This window comes from Ranitomeya variabilis, chromosome 5, assembly GCF_051348905.1.
Source record: "Ranitomeya variabilis isolate aRanVar5 chromosome 5, aRanVar5.hap1, whole genome shotgun sequence".
Lineage (NCBI taxonomy): Eukaryota > Metazoa > Chordata > Amphibia > Anura > Dendrobatidae > Ranitomeya > Ranitomeya variabilis.
The window spans coordinates 202131696-202155313 of NC_135236.1; positions in this window are offsets into that span (position 1 = coordinate 202131696).

The window sequence follows — 23618 nt, forward strand, 5'->3', positions numbered from 1 at the left end:
TCGCTATAAAGCGGACTTTGATAGTGGGACAATTTTTTCTTGGAACAAAAACAAACAAATGTCAGGTTTTCGTAGGTTCCCAAGACCGAGAGGAGGGAGGAATCGTAATTTTTCTAAGCATTCCAAAAGAGATTATTTAACCACGGATTCCGACTCAAGCATGAACGAAGACCCCTTTCCATCCACAAGTAAATCACCAAGTGAGGTATCAGCGACAGAGGCGATCCCTTTAGAAGGAAAACACGGAGGGGTGGCAGGAGACACAGATCCCAAAAATTGGCGCAAGAGAAAACAAGTCTCCTGGAAACGGAATTACCCACCAGCACATCGTTAAACACAGTTGTGAACTTGTCTTCTCATGAACTGAGTAAGGCACACCTTTCTGTGTTATCTAAAGGTCTGAGTTTTTGTTTGCCGGAGAGATTTGATGTAGTTCAATTTAAAATAGACTTGTTTAAAGCAGTGAGGAAAATGCAGCTGTTCAAATTCTTTTCTTCCTCCACAGGTACAGTCAAGGAATCATATCCAGGTGAAACTCGTTGTTCTGTAGGCCCTTCTGTAGGCTTTATGGTGAATCCTAATGTTGATAACAGCATTTAAGATGATGCATGTTTGGTACTCAGCCTCACAAATCCTGATGTCTCCTCAACAATTAGGTCACCGAATAATGTTCCGTTTTTGGGTGATGTACCTTCTACCTTCATGCCCCCTGTGGCATCAGGTGGACCCATAGAGGTATTTGAGAGACAGGTCATTAAAGATATAGAAGCCCTTGTTTATCAGCAAATGCCATCTAATTTGACTGTAGATGAAACAACGGCCCTGAAGGAAATCAGTAGTTGGGATGATATAGTGATCCAAGCAGCGGATAAGGGGGGAAATTTAGTGTTATTATCCAAAGAGTATTACTTGATAGAGGCTCGCAGACAGCTGAGTAAATTAGAAACATACCACCCATTGAAATCAGATCCAACTGAGAAATTTAAGAATGATCTAAGGACATTATTGAGACCTTTTGTAGAGAATGGGACTTTATCTAGGAGACAGGCAGAGAAGTTGTTCCCTGATTTTCCGCTTAAACCTTACTGGTACCACGTACCCAAAGTACACAAATCACAAGTTGCTCCACCAGGCCGTCCAATAGTTTCGGGGGTGGGAGCAGTTACGGAACCTTTGTCACGCTATCTAGATTTGCTTCTACATCCCCTCCTTCCTGACATACCCTCTTATGTACGCGATACTAAACATTTTTTGGAAATAGTAAGGGGGTTTACCTGGCAAGACAATTTCCTTTTGGCGTCAATTGACGTAGAAAGCCTATACACGTGTATCCCCCAAGAACAGGCAGTAGAGGCAGTTAGAGAGGTTCTCTCACACACACCGACAGACGAAAGGGCAGTAGCGTTCGTCAGTGAAGGCTTACGTTTCATTTTATCCCACAATGCGTTCAAGTTTGATTCTACTTGGTACGTCCAAACAGAGGGTACAGCGATGGGTATGCCTGTCGCTTGTACCCTCGCTAATTTATACCTAGCAGTGTTTGAGGAACGTTTCGTATATGTCGACAGTAATCCCTTTCTAAAACATCTAAAATTATATATTAGATTTGTCGATGACGTGTTCGTAGTGTGGGATGGGGATGAATCCGACTTTCAGTCTTTTGTCCAATATCTTGAATTGACAAACGACATGAATATGAAATTCACGTCAGTGTTCGGTGGGTCACATCTTGAATTTTTAGATGTCAGAATTTGGATTGAGGAAGGGACATTACAAACAGAGGTATTTCGGAAACCCACAGCGACGAATTCACTTTTACATTACCAGAGTGCCCATCCATATTACACTAAAAAATCCCTTCCTTACAGCCAATTTCTCAGGATTTTGAGGGTTAATAGTAGCCAAGAAGGTTTTTTTCGACAATCACAGGAATTATACACTAGATTTAGAGACAGAGGTTATCCCCCCAGAGTGTTGGATAAGGCTTTAACAAAAGCCAGAACGGAAGGTACAATCAAACGGAGCAAAAAATTGAGTAATAACGTACCAGTGCAAAAAAGATTTGTTTTCAGTTTCAAGTTTGGCCCCATGGATCAGAGTATAAGGACAGCCATTAGAAACAACTGGCACATTTTGGAGAGGGACCCTAGTTTAGCTGGTCCAGTCAGTAAGGGCCCACTGTTTGCGTGTCGCCGCAGTAAAAATTTAAAAGACGTACTAGTGCGCAATAGGGTGGGTTCTAGGAAAATTGACTGGTTGACAGCCAGCATCCCCCAAGGTAATGTGAAATGTGGACATTGCAATTTTTGTTCTTTTCATTTGGTGGGTAAAATGGTTCACATTGGTTCGGTTCGACATATGGTTAAGGATTTTATATCCTGTAGAACCAAGTTTGTCGTATACGTATTGTTTTGCCCGTGTGGTTTCTATTATGTAGGCAAAACTATACGTCCCCTCTTCATCAGATTCAGAGAACACTTTAAATCCAACAGCACAGGCAAGGGTGTTCCCAGACTTATCAACCATATACGTACCTGTCATGCAGGGGACGCGGCTTGTCTGCGGTTTGCAGGTCTGGAGCGGGTTACACTGCCGGAACAGGGTGGTGATCTCCACAGATTATTATTAAGAAAAGAGGGGAGATGGATACTGAGATTAAATGCAACAGGTCCTTTAGGACTAAATGATCGGACCGATATGTCAGTTTTTTTATAGTAACATCAGTTTGGTATTTTATTGTAAATAGTTGTTATGATGTTTTCATATTTGCAGTTTCTGTGTGTTTAATTAGTTTTGTTTCATTGCAATTTGTTTTTAAATAGTTTTAATAGGTAGGAGTTCCACAGTCTGGTGACGTATTCAGGAGAGGGTGGGCTGTTGAGACGGATATGCTAGGTATACCCTCCTTCCTGACGTCACCATTAGACCCGTTGAAGCTCAGAGGAGCGAAACGATCGTCGTCACTGGAACCATAGGTTCTCCCTGTAACATCCTGCTTTTTGACATAAAATTACACTCCGCCCCAGAGTCCACGCATAGCTCTACCATAAGAGTGGATGGGCCTATGGTAATTGTCCCCTTGAAGGACAACTTAGAGGCAAATGTCGCCGTGTCTAGTGCACCTCCTCCAACTGCCACTAGACGCTGAGGTTTCCCCAACAGCTGAGGACACTTGGAGGCAAGATGTCCTGACTGCCGGCAAACATGACAGACCTTAAGTGCACGAGCGGATCGGGACTTGGACCCCGCTCGTGACACCTCTATGGCCTCATGTGACTCAGGCGCCTGGACCGGAGATTCCAATGGTCTGGCGAAGGTGGGAGCCAGCTGAAACCTCTGCCTACACTGGGCTCGCTCTAACCAGTTATGAGCTCCTCCAGTGTGGCACGAATCTCCCTAGTGGCCAAAGCATCCTTCACATGGTCAGTCAGCCCCCTCCAAAATACAGGGATGAGGGCTTTATCTGGCCACTCCAACTCAGACGCTAATGTCCGGAAGTGGACGGCAAAATGGCTGACCATGGTCGAACCCTGAGTCAATGCCAGCAGTTGGAGCGCCGTATCATGGGTGACTTGAGGTCCTACAAAGACCTGTTTCAGAGTGCCCAGAAACCGAGGAACACTCCGCACCACATGATCGTTGCGCTCCCACAGCGACGTTGCCCACTCCAAAGCTCTGTCCGACAGGAGAAAGATTATGAATCCTACCTTTGCCCGCTCTGTGGGAAAACGTGCAGCCAGGAGCTCGAGATGTATACCACACTGGCTCACGAAAGCCCTACAGGACTTACTGTCCCCAGAATATTTTTCATGCAGCGGGAGGTGAGATAAGGTCAGAACAGAAGTGGCAGTGGGTAAAGCTGCTGCAGCCACGCTAGCAGCCTGAACAGCTATTGCGGTAACATCCACCGCCGAGGTTGCACGCTCGAGAGACACCAACCAGCCCTCCAGCAGCTGGAAGTACCCCTGCAATTGCTGTTCATCCGCCATTACTTAGCCAGATCCTGGCGCTAGTGTACTGCTAGGGTTGGGGAATGCACCGAATATATTTATTAGGTGAGATAGGTGCATAGTAAAGAGTACACTGTGCCCTGTTTAGCTCACAGGGGACACAGCTACTAAGTGGAGCTGACAGTGGTCATGCAGTCCAAACCAAACATGCAGCTCCTCTCCGGTGGAGCCGGAATTCTAAGGGCTTACTTCAGCTGGGTTCCTGACAGCATACACACAAAACTCCTCGCCGGAGGTGCCAGCATTCTAGGGGCTTATTTCAGCTGGGTCCCTGACCACACACACGACCACACTGGCACTGTGCTCGTACATACTTGATACTAGCGCATAACCGTGTGGTCATGAGAACCTTTAATAGCTGCAGCAACTTCAGGACCTTCCTAGAAGGACCAATGGAAGGCTGCCACAGAACTTGATCAGATACAAGACCTTCCTGGAGGACCAATGGAAGTTGCTGCAGTACCTGAGCATGTGACCTATGATCTCCATTGAGAGATCTTACCCTGGGAATGCTCAGTGTGTGCAAAGCAGGACTTAGTCCCAGAAAAGCCTGCTTGCCGCAGACCAGTGCAGGGTACAATAGCAGTGCCTGGAGAGGCAGCAGTAACCCTTTGCACAGTATCAGATTCAGTGAGATGCTGGGACCGATGTCTCTGCTGAACAGGCTCCACTGCGGCTGATGCAGAATGGGAGACCGCAGCAGACATGGCTCGAGATTCCCCCTGTGCAGCAGCGGGAACTCGACTCCTAACACACATCTAGATAAGTTCTCAAAGGGGTCTAGTTTCACAAATGGTGTCACTTGTTGGGAGTTTCCTCTGTTTAGGCACATCAGGGGCTCTCCAAACCCCACATGGCATCCGCTAATTATTCCAGTAAATTTTATATTCAAAAAGTGAAATGGCTCACCTTCCCTTCCGAGCCCTGCAGTGTGCACAAACAATAGATTTCCCCCATATATGGGGTATTGTCATGCTCAGGAGACACTGCACAACAAATTATAAGGTCCGTTTTCTCCTGTTACCCTTGCAAAAGTTAAAAAAAAGTTAGGTCTAAAGGAAAATGTTTGTGAACAAAAAGTAAATGTTTATTTTTTCCTTCCACATACCAAAAATTCCTGTGAAGCACCTGTAAGGTTAATAAACTTCTTGAATATGGGTTTGAGTACCTTGTGGGGTTCAATTTTTAGAATGGTGTCAATTTTGAGTATTTTCTGTCATATAGGCCCTTCATAATCACTTCAAATATGAGGTGGTCCCTAAAAAAAAATGTTTTGCAAATTTTCTTGTAAAAAATGAGAAATCGCTAGTCAACTTTTAACCCTTACAGCTTCCTCACAAAAAAATTGTGTTTTAAAAATGTTGCTGATTTGAAGTAGATATGTGGGAAATGTTATTTATTAGGTTTTTTGTGCAATATGACTCTTTGATTTAAGGGCATAAAGATTAAAAGTTTGAAAATTGCAAAATTGGCCAAATTTCAGTTTTTTTCACAAATAAACACAAATCGTATCAAATTTTTTTTTTGCCACTGTCATGAATTATAGTATGTCACGAGAAAACTATCTCAGAATTATTGACATCCATTGAAGCGCTCCAGAGTTATGACCTGATAAATTGACAGTGGTCAGAAATGTAAAAATTGGCTTGGTCATGAAGGTGAAAACAGGCTTCGGGGTGAAAGGGTTAATAGAAATTCCCAGGACTTCAGTCCATTTGCCAGGTCAGTACTTTCTGGCCTCTAGATGGAAGGCTCAGAAATCTTTTACCTTCCATTATCCCCAATGCATCTTTTGATTAAGCGAGAGTTGGCACAATGTCATATGTGCATAACGTTGCATTGCCGATGTTGTGCTAATCAAAAGCTGTGCTGAAGATCCAGGAAGATAAGAGATTTGCGAGCGTCCCATGCCAAGTCCAGAGACAAGTGATCTGCCAATGGAAAGGAATCCTGTGAAATCAATCCTCCCTTCTCTACATATTAATGTTGCAATGTTTACTACAGTACAAATGTATCTTTATACCATACATATTGTGAGTAGAGATGATTTGGTTGGAAATTAAAAATCTCCAGCTTGAGCCAATTTTTCCCCAAAATTTGAAGGTACTCTAATTTTCTTAAAAATAATGGTGTACTACTCTGATGTGTCTGAGGAGTATATGAATTGTTTTCAAGCTCTTTGATGCAAACATAGCTAAAGTAATGTCAAAGGGACCTCCACATACAGGTCTATGAGTAACCAGAGGGAAACTGTTCTAAACTGATGTTTTATCACATACACACTATTTGTACAGAATATTCAGAGTGTTTTCTTTTTTTCTCTCCATTTCTATTGTCAGCTGTGAGCTCTTACTAAGAAGATTAACCTCAAAATGTTTGATAATAGGCTGTACTATATGATGTGATAGCTGCAAGGTATTATCGGAAAGCCTGGCTGGTTGCAGCTGAGATCATGTGAATGTTTCCTGTGTGTTGCAATCTTCTGCATTGAGTAAAATAGTGGTGGGGATTTTTGATCATTTGCACAAATCAAATCTCAGAATGTTTGAATTCACGGGGTTCAGTGAATTTCCTAAAATTTAACACGGATTCAATATGCATCAAATTGATTCACTTATCTTAAGTATTTAGTTTTTAATTTGGTGGCTGGAGATCCAGTTGAATATTTAGTTTAGAGAAAGAGAGTCAGTGTGTTTGAATAGCCTTATCAGCAATAATTAATCACTTGAAATATTTTATTATTCTTTTTATTATTCTTTTATTATCCTTCAACTCTGTTAGGGTTGGCGGAATGCACCGAATATATTAATTAGAAGTAATAGGTGCGTTCGCAACCCGGGATCCAACGTGCAGGAAAGAACCCGCTGCTAAGTAAGGTGGTGAAGTATATTGGCATAAATGAACTCTGTTACTTCACAGAGTCTGTTAGCAAAGAGAACGCTATGCCCTGTTTAGCTCACAGGGGAACACAGCTACTTAGCAGAGCCGACAGTGGTAATACAGTCAAAGGCAAACACGCAGCTCCTCTCCGGTGGAGCCAGAATTCTAATGGCTATTAGCCAGCCCTGAATCCACACACATGAAACTCCTCGCCGGAGGTGCCAGCATTCTAGTGGCTTATTTCAGCCAGGTTCCTGAATGCACACACAAGAAACTCCTCGCTGGAGGTGCCAGCATTCTAGGGGCTTATTTCAGCCGGGTCCCTGACTGCACACACACGACCACACTGGCGCTGAGCACATACATAATTTACACTAGCGCATGGCCGTGCGGACCTGTGAAAGTTTTATAGCTGCAGCTCTACAGGACCTTCCTGGAGGACCAATGGGAGCTGCTACAGGGCCTGAGCGTGTGACCCTCGACCTGCAATGAGAGGTCCTGCCGAGTGCATGCTCAGTGTGTGCAAAGCAGGACTTAGTCCCAGAAAAGCCTGCTTGCTGCAGACCAGCAAAGGGTACAATAGCAGGGCCTGAAAAGGCAGCAGTAACCCTTTGCACAATACCCGACTGAGTGAGATACTGGGACCGACGTCTCCGCGGAGCAGGCTCCACTGCGGCTGATGCAGAATGGGAGACCGCAGCGGACATGGTTCGAGATTCCCCCTATGCAGTGACGGGAACTCAACTCCTAACATTAACCCCCCTGCTTGAATCTCGCTATGCTCAAAAGCTGCAATGAGCAGCGGAGCCCGAAAGTGCTCCACAGGTTCCCAGGTTCTGTCCTCTGGACCGTGACACTTCCAGTCCATCAGATAAAATTTCTTGCCATGTACCACCTTGCACCCCACGATAGCATTCACCTCAAACTCATCCGTGGATGAACCCGAAATCCAGGCAGATGACTCGGAAAACCGGGACAAATGAACGGGCTTTAAGAGAGAAATGTGAAAAGTGTCGGTGATACCAAGGCGCAGAGGAAAAGACAAACGGAAGACCACAGGGTTGACCTGTTCCAGAACCTTGAAAGGACCAATGTAGCGAGGCGCAAACTTAGTGGACTCAACTCGCAGCCTGATGTTATGGGTGGAGAGCCACACTAAGTCGCCAGGAGCAAAGGCCGGAGTGGAGCGCCGGTGTGCATCAGCAGAAACCCTCATTCTCTCCTTGGAGGCCCGGATGGCATCCTGTGTGCGGTCCCAAATGTCACGTGCCTCCACTGCCCCGTCTGCCACCCTCTAGAATCGGTGGATGACACAGGCATGGGCACAGGGACACGCGGATGCTGGCCATAATTAAGGAGAAAAGGAGTCTTCCCAGTGGAATCGGCTATGGCATTGTTCAAGGCAAATTCCGCCCAAGGTAGCAAAGATGCCCAGTCATACTGCCTAGCAGAGACAAAATGTCGCAAGTAAGTCACCAAATATTCATAGTGCCCATCCCTGGTGTTAAAAGCCGTCTTCCATTCGTCCCCCTCACGGATGCAAATCAGGTTGTAAGCACCCCGCAGATCTAATTTAGTAAATACCCTTGCTCCCCGTAGCCTATCAAAGAGCTCAGATATCAGGGGTAGTGGGTACTTGTTCTTAACAGTGATGGCGTTCAGACCCCTGTAGTCTATACATGGATGTAATTCTCCACTCTTCTTCTGCACAAAGAAGAACTCAGCCCCTGCAGGTGACACTGACTTCCTAATGAATCCTCTTGCCAGATTCTCTTGGATGTACTGAGACATTGCCTCCATCTCTGGGAGAGAGAACGGATAGACTCGACCCCGGGGAGGCTCAGCACCAGGCAAGAGGTCAGTAGGACAGTCATAGTGGCGGTGAGGCGGAAGCCTTCCACAGCCCTTTTGGAGAACACATGCGCATAAAGCCAATAGTGCTTGGGCAGAGAGGAAAGATCTGCGGGTACTTCTGTTGTAGCAACCTGAACGCACTCCCTCTGACATCTACCCTCACAGGATTTACTCCATCCCAAAATTCTCCCTGAGGACCACTCTATATGAGGAGAATGATATCGTAGCCATGGTAGTCCCAACAGGACCTCATCAATTCTCTCAGAATGACTAAGGCTGCCGTCACACTAGAAGTATTTGGTCAGTATTTTACATCAGTATTTATAAGCCAAAACCAGGAGTGTGTGATAAATGCAGAAGTGGTGCATATGTTTCTATTATACTTTTCCTCTAATTGTTCCACTCCTGGTTTTGGCTTACAAATACTGATGTAAAATACTGACAAAATACTGCTAGTGTGACGGCAGCCTAATAGAGAGATAATCTCCTGATGTGATGGAGACACAGAAAGAGTGAAAGGAATGGTTTGGTGTGTAATCTGTGAGGGTAGTGTCAACCCATTTACCACTCGAATCGTTACTTATTTGGCAAGCATCACCAGGGGTATTGCGTGTCGCTGGGCGAAAACGGATGACATAAAATTACCCTCTGCCCCAGAGTCCACGCGTATCTCTACCATAAGAGTGGATGGGCCTATAGTATTACTCCCCTTAAAGGACAACTTAGAGGCAAACATCGCTGTGTCTAGTGTACCTCCTTCAACTGCCACTAGACGCTGATGTTTCCCTGACCGCTGAGGACACCTGGAGGCAAGATGTCCTGACTGCCGGCAAACATGACAGACCTTAAGTGCACAAGCGTACCGGGACTTGAATCCCGCTCGTGACACCTTAATGGCCTCATGTGACTCGGACGCCTGGACCGGAGATTCCAAAGGTTTGGCGAAGGTGGGAGCCAGCCGAAACCTCTGCCTACACTGGGCTAGCTCCAACCTTCGCTCGTGAAAATGAAGGTCGATGCGAGTTGATATAGCTATGAGCTCCTCCAGTGTGGCGGGAATCTCCCTATTGGCCGAAGCGTCCTTCACATGGTCAGCCAGCCCCCTCCAAAATACCGGGATGAGGGTTTTATCTGACCACTCCAGCTCAGACGCTAATGTCCGGAATTGGACAGCAAAATGGCTGACCATGGTCGAACCCTGAGTCAATGCCAGTAGTTGGAGCGGCGTATCATGGGTGACTTGGGGTCCCAAAAAGACCTATTTCAGAGTGCTCAGAAACTGAGGAATACTCTGCACCACATGATCATTACGCTCCCACAGTGGCGTAGCCCACTCCAAAGCTCTGTCCGACAGGAGAGAGATTCTGAATACCACCTTTGCCCGCTCTGTGGGAAAGCGTGCAGCCAGGAGCTCTAGATGTATACCACACTGGCTCACAACACCCCTACAGGATTTACTGTTGCCAGAATATTTTTCAGACAATGGGAGGTGGGATAAGGTCGGAGCAGAGGTGGCAGTGGGTAAAGCTGCTGCAGCCACGCTAGCAGCCTGAACAGCTATTGCGGTAACATCCACCGCCAAGGTTGCACACTCGAGAGACACCAACCGGCCCTCCAGCAGCTGGATGTACCCCTGCAATCGCTGTTCATCCGCCATTACTTAGCCAGATCCTGGCGCTAGTGTACTGCTAGGGTTGGGGAACGCACCGAATATATTTATTAGAAGTAATAGGTGCGTTCGCAACCCGGGATCCACCATGCAAGAAAAAAACCACTGCTAAGAAAGGCGGTGAAGTATATTGGCATAAACAAACTCTGCACTTCACAGAGTCCATTAGCAAAGAGAACGCTGTGCCCTGTTTAGATCACAGGGGAACACAGCTACTTAGTAGAGCCGACAGTGGTCATGCAGTTAAACACAAACACGCAGCTCATCTCCGGAGGAGCTGGAATTCTAATGGCTATTAGCCAGCCCTGAATCCACACACATGAAACTCCTCGTCGGAGGTGCCAGCATTCTAGTGGCTTATTTCAGCCAGTTCCCTAAATGCACACACAAGAAGCTTCTCGCTGGAGGTGCCAGCATTCTAGGGGCTTATTTCAGCCGGGTCCCTGACTGCACACACACGACCACACTGGCGCTGAGCACATACATAATTTACACTAGCGCATGGCCGTGTGGACCTGAGAATGTTTTATAGTTGCAGCTCTACAGGACCTTCATAGAGGACCAATGGGAGCTGCTACAGGCCTGAGCGTGTGACCCTCGACCTCCAATGAGAGGTCCTCCTGTGGGCAAGCTCAGTGTGTGCAAAGCAGGACTTAGTCCCAGAAAAGCCTGCTTGCTGCAGACCAGTAAAGGGTACAACAGCTGGGCCTGAAATGGAAGCAGTAACCCTTTGCACAATACCAGACTGAATGAGACGCTGGGACCAACATCTCTGCTGAGCAGGCTCCACTGTGGCCGATGCAGAATGGGAGACTGCAGCGGACATGGTTCGAGATTCCTCCTGTGCAGCGACGGGAACTCGACTCCTAACAAACTCATCTTACTATTCAGGAATCACATGTATTATCTAGTATGATTTTGCATGGTGTGTTTTATTTTCAAATGCTCTCAAAAATTCACTTTACTGTACAAAACCTTTCTAAGTTTACTTACCAGATTGATGATACATGGTTTGTTCTCTTCAGGGACAATAAATAAAATCTTTTCTTTGCAGAAAAAAAATATTACTACTTCAAAAGAGTAGGAGTGGTATTGCAGCGAGACAAATGTAGTAAAACTCAAGAAAAAGTTTATTAGGCAAAATTAACTCCTTTACCCCCTAGGGTGGTTTGCATGTTAATGACCAGGCCAATTTTTACAATATTGACCACTGTCCCTTTATGAGGTAATAACTCTGGAACACTTCCATGGATCCCAATGATTTCTTTGTTAAGATTTGCATGTATTTGTGAAAAAAAAAAAGAAAAATTTGAAGAAAATTTTGAAAGTTTCGCAATTTCCCAACTTTGAATTTTCATTCCATTAAATCACAGAGATACATTACCGTTCAAAAGTTTAGGGTCAATTAGATATTTCCTTATTTTTGAAAGAAAATAACATTTTTTTCCAATGAAGCTAACATTAAATGATTCAGAAATACACTCTATACATTGTTAATGTTATAAATGACTATTCTAGCTGCAAACATCTGGTTTGTAATGCAATATCTTCATAGGTGTACAGAGGCCCATTTCCGACAACCATCACTCCAGTGTTCTTATGCTACTTTGTGTTTGCTAACTGTGTAAGAAGGCTAATGGATGGTTAAAATATCCTTGAAAACCCTTGTGCACGTATGTTTGCACAGCTGAAAACAGTTTAGCGGATTACAGAACCTATCAACCTGACCTTCATTTGAGCTAGTTAAAAATCTGGAGCATTACATTTGTTGGTTCCATTAAACTCTCAAAATGGCCAGAAAAAAAGAACTTTCAAGTGAAACTCTGCAGTCTATTCTTGTTCTTAGAAATGAAGGTTATTCCACGCGAGAAATTGCCAAGAAACTGAAAATTTCCTACAACGGTGTGTACTACTCCCTTCAGAACAGAGTACAAACAGGCTCCAACCAGAGTAGAAAGAGAAGTGGGAGGCCCGCTGCACAAATGAGCAACAAGACAAGTACATTAGAGTCTGTAGTTTTTTAAATCGATGCCTCACAGGTCCTCAACTGGCAGCTTCATTAAATAGTACACGCAAATGCCAGTGTCAACGTCTACAGTGAAGAGGAAACTCCGGGAGGCTGGCCTTCGGGGCAAAGTGGCAAAGAAAAATCCATATCTGAGACTGGCTAATAAAAGGAAAATATTAATATGGGCAAAAGAACACAGACATTGGACAGAGGAAGATTGGAAAAAAGTGTTACGGACAGACAAATCCAAGTTTGAGGTGTTTGGATCACACAGAAGAACATTTGTGAGACACAGAACAGCTGAAAAGATGCTAGAAGAGTGCCTGACACCATCTGTGAAGCATGGTGGAGGTAATGTGATGGTCTGGGGTTGCTTTGGTTCTGGTAAAATGGGAGATTTGTACAAGGTAAAAGGGATTTTGAATAAGGAAGGCTATCACTCCATTTTGCAACACCATCCCATACCCTGTGGACAGCTCTTGATTGGAGCCAATTTCATCCTACAACAGGACAATGACCCAAAGCACACTTCCAAATTATGCAAGAACTATTTAGGGAAGAATCAGGCAGCTGGTATACTATCTGTAATGGAGTGGCCAGTGCAGTCACCAGATCTCAACCCCATTGAGCTGTTGTGGGAGCAGCTTGACCGTGTGGTACGCAAAAAGTGCCCATCAAGCCAAACCAATTTGTGGGAGGGGTTCTGGAAGCATGGGGTGAAATTTCTCCAGATTACCTCAGCAAATTAACTGCTAGAATGCCAAAGGTCTGCAATGCTGTAATTGCTGCAAAGGGAGCATTATTTGACGAAAGCAAAGTTTGAAGGAGAAAAGTATTATGTAAAATAAAAATCTTTTTTTGAGCCTTGTCAATGTCTGGACTAGATTTTCAATTCATTTAGCAACTAATTTGATTAATAAAAGTATGAGTTTTCATGGAAAACGTAAAAATTGTCTGGGTGACCCTAAACTTTTGAACTGTAGTGTATGTCACAAAAAAATACTTAATAAGTAACATTTCCCACATGTCTACTTTACATCAGCACAGTTTTGGAACCAATTTTTTTTTTGTTAGAAAGTTATAAAGGTTAAAATCTGACCAGCGATTTCTCATTTTTACACCACCATTTATTTTTTAGGGCCCATATCACGTTTGGGTCTATATAATAGAAAATACCCCAAATTGACACCATTCTAAAAACTGAATCCCTCCTGGTGCTCAAAACCACATTCAAGAAGTTTATTAACCCTTCAGGTGCTTCATAAGAATTTGTGGAATGTTTTAAAAAATGAACATTTAACTTTTTTCACAAAAAATTTACTTCAGATCCAATTTGTTTTATTTTACCTAGGGTAACAGGATAAATTGGACACCAAAAGTTGTTGTACAATTTGTTCTGAGTACGCCGATACCCCATATATGGGGGTAAACCACTGTTTGGGTGCATGGCAGAGCTTGGAAGAGAAGGAGCGCCGTTTGATTTTTCAATGCAAATTTGGCTGGATTTGAGATTGGACGCCATGTCGCATTTGGAGAGCCCCTGATGTGCCTAAACAGTGGAAACCCCCCACAAGGAACTTATCTAGATGTGTGGTGAGCATTTTGAACCCCTAATTGCTTCACAGAAGTTTATAATGTAGGGCCGTAAAAATAAAAAATCATATTTTTTTTCACAAAAATGAACTTTTCGCCTCCAATTTTATTTTCCCAAGGGCAACAGGAGAAATTGGACCACAAAAGTTGTTGTCCAATTTTTCCTGAGTACGCTGATACCCAATATGTGGGGGTAAACCACTGTTTATGCACGGCAGAGCTCGGAAGGGCAGGAGCACCATTTTACTTTTTCAACGCAGAATTGGCTGGAATTGAGATCGGATGTGATGTTGCGTTTGGAGAGCCCCTGATGTGTCTAAACAGTGGAAATCCCCCATTCTAAATCCAAACCTTACCAGAACACACCCCTAACTCTAATCACAACCGTAACCATAACCCTAACCACACCCTTAACCCAAACATGCCCCTAACCCTAATCCCAACCCTAACCACACCCCTAACCCCAACACACCCCTAACCTTGATCCCAACCCTAACCATAGCCCTAAACACACCCATAACCCTGACACACCTCTTACCCTAATCCCAATCCCAACCCTAATCCCAACTGTAAACGTAATCCAAACCCTTACCCCAAATCTAGCCCCGACCCTAACTTTAACTTTAGTCCTAAGCCGAACTTTAGACCCAACCCTAACCCTAACTTTAGTCCTAACCCTAACCTGAATGGGAAAATGGAAATACTTTTTTTATTTTATTATTTTTCCCTAACTAAGGGGGTGATATAAGAGGGTTTGATTTACTATTTATAGTGGGTTTTATAGTAAGTTTTTATGTTTGTCAGCTGTCACACACTAAAAGAAGCTTTATATTAAAAAAATAGTATGTGCATCACGTCTTTTTCCATATTTTGGCCCACAGAGTTATGTGAGGACTTGTTTTTTGCAGGATGAGTTGACTTTTTTTGTATCATTTTTAGTCACATGACATTTTTTGATCGCTTTTTATTACAATTTTTGGGAAGCAGAATGAACAAAAATCAGCAATTCATGAATTTCTTTTGTGTGGGGCATTTATCCCGTTCCACGTGTGGTAAAATTGATAAAGCAGTTTTATTCTGCGGGTCAGTATGATGACAGCAATACCTCATTTATATAATTTTTTCATGTTTTGGCGCTTTTATACAATAAAAACTATTTTATATAAAAAATAATTATTTTTGCATTGCTTTATTCTGAGGGCTATAACTTTTTTACTTTTTTGCTGATGATGCTGTATTGCACTAGTTTTTTTGCAGAACAAGATGGCGTTTTCAGCGGTACCAAGTTTATTTATATCCGTCTTTTTGATAGCGTGTTATTCCACTTTTTGTTTGGCGGTATGATATTAAAGCATTGTTTTTTTGCCTCATTTTTTATTTATATTTTTTACGGTGTTTACTGAAGGGGTTAACTAGTGGGACAGTTTTATAGGTTGGGTTGTTATGGTCATGGCAGTACTAAATATGTGGACTTTTATTTTTTATTTTTTTATATACATAAGGAAATGTATTTATTGGAACAATATTTTTTTTCTTTAGCTAGGAATTTTTTAAAAAAAATATTTTTACACAGTTTTTTTTAAACTTTTTTTCATTGTCCCAGGATGGGACATCACTATATAGTGTCAGATTGCGTATGATGTACTATTCCACCCATTTGAAGTAAGGCCCAGGTCACATGGATGGAATAGTACATTGGATGGCAGAAAGGGGTTAAAATATTGTGATGGTAGAACCACCGGCTGCACACTAACCAGAGCACATCTAAATACATGTCAATCCCTATAATAGGTCATTAATATGCAATTCTTGTACAACCCTTTGAAAGATACCAGTTTCTAATAATATCAATTGTATACAATATGATCTCATAACCCTCAAGAAGCTGTACATTTTAAAACAAATGCTACTTGGCTGCACACAGATACAGTGGCATGTAAAAGTTTGGCACCCCTGAAAATTACTATTATTGTGAACAGTTAAGCAAGTTGAAGGTGAAATAATCTTTAAAAAGGCTAAAGTTAAAGATGACACATTTCCTTTGTATTTTAGGCAAATAAAATGATATATATGTTGCTATTTTTTACATTCTAAAAATTACAAAAAGTAAAATGCGTTGATGCATAAGGTTTTAGACCTTAATTAGCCTGTTAGGGTTATGGCTTGTTCACTATCATCATTAGGAAAGACCAGGTGATGCAAATTTGACAGCTTTATAAAAACCCATTCTTCTCTATCTTAATGTTAAAAAACAACAGCTATGAGTTTTTCTAAGCAGCAGCCAAGCACTCTGAGAATGAAAATGGTGGAGGCCCACAAAGCAGAAGAAGGCTAATAGAAGATAGCAAAGCGTTTTCATGTTGCCCTTTCCTTAGTTAGAAATGATTAACAAATGTCAGAAAATAGTAACAGTGGAGGTGAAGATAAAGTCTGGAAGACCAAGCAAAGTTTCAGTGAGAGCTACTCAGAGGATTGCTGGAGAGGCAAATCTGAACCCCCGCATGACTGCAAATGAACATCAGAAAGATTTAGCAGACTCTGGAGTTGTGATACATTGTTCTACTGTTCAGAGAGGACTGGGGGTTCTGTAATACCAAGATAGGTTCTTACAGTTGGGGCTATTTAGTTTGGAAAAACGAAGGCTAAGGGGTGATCTTATTTTATTGTATAAATATATGAGGGGACAGTACAAATACCTGATCTTTTTAATCATAGATCTGAGACAGGGACAAGGGGGCACCCTCTACATCTGGGGGAAAGAAGGTTTAAGCATAATAACAGATGCAAATTCTTTACTGCAAGAGCAGTGGGACTATGGAATTTTCTGCCTTATGATGTTGTAATGAGTGATTAATTACTTAAATTTAAGAGGGGACTGGATGCCTTTCTTGAAAAGTATAATATTACAGGTTATATATACTAGATTACTTAATAGGGCGTTGATCCAGGGAACTAGTCTGATTGCAGTATGTGGAGTCGGGAAGACATTTTTTTTCCTAATGTGGAGCTTACTCTTTGCCACATGTTTTTTTTGCCTTCCTCTGTTTCAACAAGTTAGGGCACGTTAGGTTATGCTGTGGGTTGAACTAGATGGACTTAAAGTCTTCCTTCAACCTTAATAACTATGCTACTATGTTACTATGTAGAGAGACCTGCACAAATATGGCATACATGGAACAGTCATCAGAAGAAAACCTCTCCTGCATCCAACTTCAGAAGTATGCAAAAAACATGTAAACAAAGCCTGATCTATTTTACAAACAAGTTTGTTAAAATAGAACTCTTTGGCCACAATGATCAAAGGTATATGTGGGGAAAAAAGGGCAGAGAATTTCAGGGAAAGAATGTCTCGCCAACCATTAAGCATGTTGGTGGATTAATCATGCTTTGAAGTTTTGCTGCAGCCAATGGCACAGGACATCTTTCATGGGTAGAGAGAAGAATGGATTCAATTAAATTTCAACAAATTCTTGATGGAAACATAACATCATCCATAAAAAAGTTGAAGTTGATAAAACTATGCCTTCTACAAATGGATGATGATCCTAAACACACATCAAAATCCACAAGAGACTACCTCAAAAGGCGTAAGGTTAAGGCTTTACATTGTATCTCACAGTACCCAGAACTGAACATTATCAAAAATTTGTGGCTTGACTTCAAAATAGCAGAGAAAGCAAGAATACCAGGAATCTCACAGAACTGGTATAATTTGACAAGTAAGAAAAATGAAAATCATTTAAAACCCATAGTCCTGTGCCCATATACCTATCACACATCCTTCATCCCATAGTTCCGTGCCCATATAACCATTATGACATCATCTTCGCCATGGTAACCATTCTGACATGATCGTCACCATGGCAACCATTATGACATAGCCATCACCATTACAATCTATTGTGATATCATCATCACCATGGCAAACATTATGACATCATCTTCGTCATGGCAACCTTTATGATATCATTGTCGCGATGGCAACCATTACAACATCATCGTCGATACTCAGTCACATACACACATACACTCATTCATATATATATATATATATATATATATATATATATATATACAGTACAGACCAAAAGTTTGGACACACCTTCTCATTTAAAGATTTTTCTGTATTTTCACAACTACGAAAATTGTACATTCACACTGAAGGCATCAAAACTATGAATTAACACATGTGGAATTATATACTTAACAAAAAAGTGTGAAGCAAATGAAATTATGTCTTATATTTTAGGTTCTTCAAAGTAGCCGCCTTTTGCTTTGATGACTGCTTTGCACACTCTTGGTATTCTCTTGATGAGCTTCAAGAGGTAGTCACAGGGAATGGTCTTCCAACAATCTTGAAGGAGTTCCCAGAGATGCTTAGCACTTGTTGGCCCTTTTGTCTTCACTCTGTGGTCCAGCTCACCCCAAACCATCTCGATTGGGTTCAGGTCTGGTGACTGTAGAGGCCAGGTCATCTGTCGTAGCACCCCAACACTCTCCTTCTTGGTTCTTGGCTGGTGACTTGGATAAACTTATTCTCAGAAGCAGAGGTGACTCTTGGTCATCCTTTCCTGGGGCGGTCCTCATGTGAGCCAGTTTATTTGTAGGGCTTGATGGTTTTTGCCACTGCACTTGTGACACTTTCAAAGATTTCCCAATTTTTGGGACTGACTGACCTTCATTTCTTAAAGTAATAATGGCCAGTGGCCACTAGTTTTTCGTTACTTATCTGCTTTTTTCTTGCCATAATATACATTCTAACAGTCTATTCAGTAGGACTATCAGCTGTGTATCCACCAGACTTCTGCACAACACAACTGATGGTCAGAAGACCATTTATAAGGCAAGAAATCCCACTTATTAAACCTGACAGGGCACACCTGGGAAGTGAAAACCATTCCCGATGATTGCCTCTAGAAGCTCATCAAGAGAATGCCAAGAGTGTGCAAAGCAGTCATCAAAGCAAAAGGTGGCTACTTTGAAGAACCTATAATATAAGACATAATTTCAGTTGTTTCACACTTTTTTGTTAAGTATATAATTTCACATGTGTTAATTCATAGTTTTGATGCCGTCAGTGTGAATTTACAATTTTCATAGACATGAAAATACAGAAAAATCTTTAATCCCCTCAAGACGCAGCTCTTTTTCATTTTTGCGTTTTCGTTTTTCGTTCCCCATCAGACTTTTGGTCTGTACTGTATATATATATATATATATATATATATATATATATATATATATATATATATATTTTTTTTTTTTTTTTTTTTTGCCTATATTTACCTTGCTGATGTCTGGATATATGTCATAACCTTTTCTATTTCATAGCCAACTTCTACTTCCCAAAGTAAAATATGAAGCAATCAGGAAGCAAAATTGCTCTACAACATCAAAATAAAGAAGTGCTTGCTGAGAAGAATACAGGTTTCTCCTATCACTCCCCTGGGGTGCTCAGAAATGGAGATGATTACAGATACTAGCAGCTATCATTGCCACTAGGGCCCTTGCTTTTACAATAAAAGCATGGACATAATGGTCAATAATCAGTTTCTGGAACACATGAAAATCTAGAAAATGGTCAGTGATGTTATGAGTTGCAATATGCTCCTAAGGATTATAGCCTTTTTTTCGAAAGTCCTAATTCGTGCTGTTAGTTACAGTTTTAGAGTTTTCACTACAGAATAATACAAAAGATGAATCAGGATAATTAGAAAATTATTTTACATGAGGACCAAGTCATTAAAGATGTTGTTCAGTGTTTTATATTGATGGCTTACCCTTAGGATAAGTCATCAATATCTGATTGGTCAGTGTGCAACATTTTTTTTCAAACGATCAACTATGCTTGGTGGCAGCGGTAGCCAAATACGCTCAGATGCGGAGCAGAACTACACAACTCCATCAACTGAATAAATCAGGATGTGCAGTATTCCTCTGTGGCCATTATTCAGATGAATGAGCTGTGTGATTCTACCTTTTTTCTCAACCTCAGAGGACCAGCAGAAGGTTAATCAAAATGTAAATATGAATTCATACATCTCTGCTCAACTCTCTGGACAACTCTGTTGCTTATTCTTCCATACATGGTCACCAGCGCCTTTTTTATCGCCATTGTATGCTGAAACCCTACACATCTCCATGCTTTTAGGTCCACAACTTGCTACAGACAAGGCATGCAAAGGTTTTTTATCAGGCTTATAGTGTGAATTTTACATGACATCATGACATGTGCAACCACCTAAGGTCGTGCACTCTAGGACAGGACTTATTGCCGTCACTAGGCCTGGGATGTTCCAGTGCCTAGGATGTCCCTATTTGCAGCCGCTAGTCCAGTCATGGCATTAAGATTTCTGGGGTTTCAGCATTCTGCAGTGATAATAGAGGCAACAAGGACCATATAACAAACAGTGAGTAACATAGGTGAGTGATGGAGTTAGCATTAATTGTTTTTTTTTAAGAGGTGAGGTGAGAGATTTTCTGAGCATAAGTACTTTTTTCTACATCTTTAGCTTACTATGACTTGGGTATCTCACCAGACCCCAGAGCATAAGGCTACTTTCACACTAGCGTTGTTTGCTGTACGTCTCAATGCGTCGTTTAGGAGATATACATAGATATGCATTAGCGACGCATTGCGACGTATGGCCACACGTCGCAACCGTCGTGCGACGGTTGCATCGTGTTTTGACGGACCGTCGGCACAAAAAAGTTACATGTAACTTTTTTTGCGCATCGTGTCCGCCATTTTCGACCACGCGTGCGCGGCTGAAACTCCACCCCCTCCTCTCCAGACATTACAATGGGGCAGCGGAAGCGTCGTAAGACTGCTTCCGCTGCCCATGTCGGGCATCATTTTCACAACGCGCGTCGGCACGTCGGGCCTACGCTAGTGTGAAAGAAGCCTAATACAGCACATTCAACTCAAAGACAGTAGATTTTTTGCACATCACATTAGAAGAGTAGAACACAGCTGTTGCACTCATATATTTGTTCACCTTCTTTCTAGCTGGCCATTTCAAGTCTGGCCACAAGGTTTTGTAATCACCTTCTCTAATATCCTGCTTTTATAATCATAGCTCAGAATTCATACATTTCCTGTCTCAACCAATCCCCATGCCAAAAAAATACAGATGGGTGTCAGCTAGTGATGAGTGAATATACTCGTTACTCGAGATTTCCCGAGCACGCTCGGGTGACCTCCGAGTGTTTTTTAGTGTTCGGAGATTTAGTTTTCCTCACCTCAGCTGAATGATTTACAACTCTAAGCCAGCTTGATTACATGTGGGGATTCCCTAGCAACCAGGCAACCCCGACATGTACTTATGCTGGCTAACAGATGTAAATCATTCAGCTGCAGTGATGAAAACTAACTCTCCGAGCACTAAAAAATACTCGGAGGTCACCCGAGCGTGTTTGGGAAATCTCGAATAACGAGTATATTCGCTCATCACTAATGTCAGCCTTAAAGGCATAATACAACAATGGAAATAAATACACATTACAGATGCATAGATGAACAAAACAGTGGCAGCAATAATGTTGGTAGCCAGCTTAGACTCATTATTTTTCAGACCATACTAGTCTATAGATAAACACTACGATACAGGCTGTTTTTTAGAAAGGGCAATATATAATGAAATTTTGTTGCATGCTGCACAGCTTAGTCGAGATATTCACATATATAAATGACATGGTTTAGGCTACTTTCACACATCAGGTTTTTGCCGTCAGGCACAATCCTGCGAATTTTGAAAAAACGGATCCGTTTTTTTTCCGCCTGGTCTGTTTTTTTCTCATAGAGTTGTATTAGCGCCGGATTGCACCTTATGGCCACACGTTTCATCCTTTTTTTGCCGGATCCGTCAAAAATGATTTTTCCGGCGGACGGAGAAAATGTACGGAGGAAAGTTTTTTCTTTCCAGCGAAAAAACACACAGCGATGGTCCCAGCGATAGACGGATGAAACGTGAGGTGAAATGACTGAATTTGGCTACCTTTTCCAGTATTTTTACACTGAGCATGCCCCGTAGCTTTGTTTTCCATTCTGGTCTCTTTCTCTCTCGGAACAGGATGTCCAAGCTCTAGACCCGGTAAACAAAAACAGATCCAGCAAAAAATGAATCTGGCACATCAGTTTTTCAAAATTTGCAACTGATCCGTTTTAAAAAAAAATAGCCGGATTATGCCTGAAGGCAAAAAACTGATGTGTGAAAGTACAACAAAAAATTGGTTCATGCTACTAGTTATGTTCCTGGAAGTCACAGCGCAATGATTTACCTGTAAATAGGAGATAGTTTAGTGTTCTCGTTAGAGAATCCCTTTACATATACATTCACATTTCTGATTTATTTTGTTCTTGCAAGAACACAACATATTGTGGTTTCAGTATAGTTGCAATCAAAATTGCAAAATAATTTTATTAGCAACATTGTAAAACTGTTTGCAAAACAACTAGACAAAAACAATTTACACAGCTCAACATAACTAATAAACAAGTATAAGCATTCTCCACCTGATCATCAAAATCCAACCCCTTTACCTCCAAAGGTGGTTTGCACATTAATGACAAGGACAATTATTACAATTCTAACCATTGTCAATTAAAGAGGCAATAACTTTGGAACGTTTCCTCGGATCCCAGTGATTCTGAGAATGCTTTTTCATGATGTATTGTACTTCATGATAGTGGTAAAATATATTTGATATGACTTGCGATTATTTGTGAAAAAATAGAAATTTGGCAAAAATTTTGAAAATTTCACATTTATCAAACTTACAGAGATATGTGTTAGATGTCAAGTTCCCATGGCTGCACAGGTGGAATCTCAAAACATGTCTGCTGCTGTCTCAAATTCTCCTCCAGCCATGGTGGAGCCTGCTCAGCAGAGACATCAATCCCAGCTTCTGGCTCAAGCAGATACTGTGCATTTTGTTACAGCTGCCTTTCCAGGCTCAGCCTTTGTAACCAGCATTAATCAGCGCCGAGCAGATGTTCCAGGGACTAAGTCCTTCTTTTCTTCTACTGAGCATGCCCACGGGACGACCGCTCATTAGATGTTGGGGGTCACATGCTCAGGTCCTGTAGCGGCTCTGATTGGACCACTAGGAAGGTCCCAGAAGGCTATAGCTATAAAAGGTTCGCATGGCCACTAGTATAAAACTGAAATTGTGTGTGTGTGGATGTATGACTGATTGTGTTGAAAGCTCCTTAATCGTACCCATCCCTAGAGTTGTTGAAAGTAATTGGGCGATTAAGCTACCTAGCACCAGACTGTGCCATCCAGCACTAGGCACGAGCTTACAGCATCTTTTAGTAGTGACCACCAGTGCGTACGTTAGTTAGGGTGGATAGTGCAGTCCGCCAGAGTGTGCGGTAAATGTTCAGTTAGTTCTGTCCTAACTAGTGTTGAGCGATACCGTCCGATACTTGAAAGTATCGGTATCGGAAAGTATCGGCCGATACCGGCAAAGTATCGGATCTAATCCGATACCGATACCCGATACCAATACAAGTCAATGGGACTCAAGTATCGGACGGTATCCCTGATGGTTCCCAGGGTCTGAAGGAGAGGAAATTCTCCTTCAGGCCCTGGGAACCATA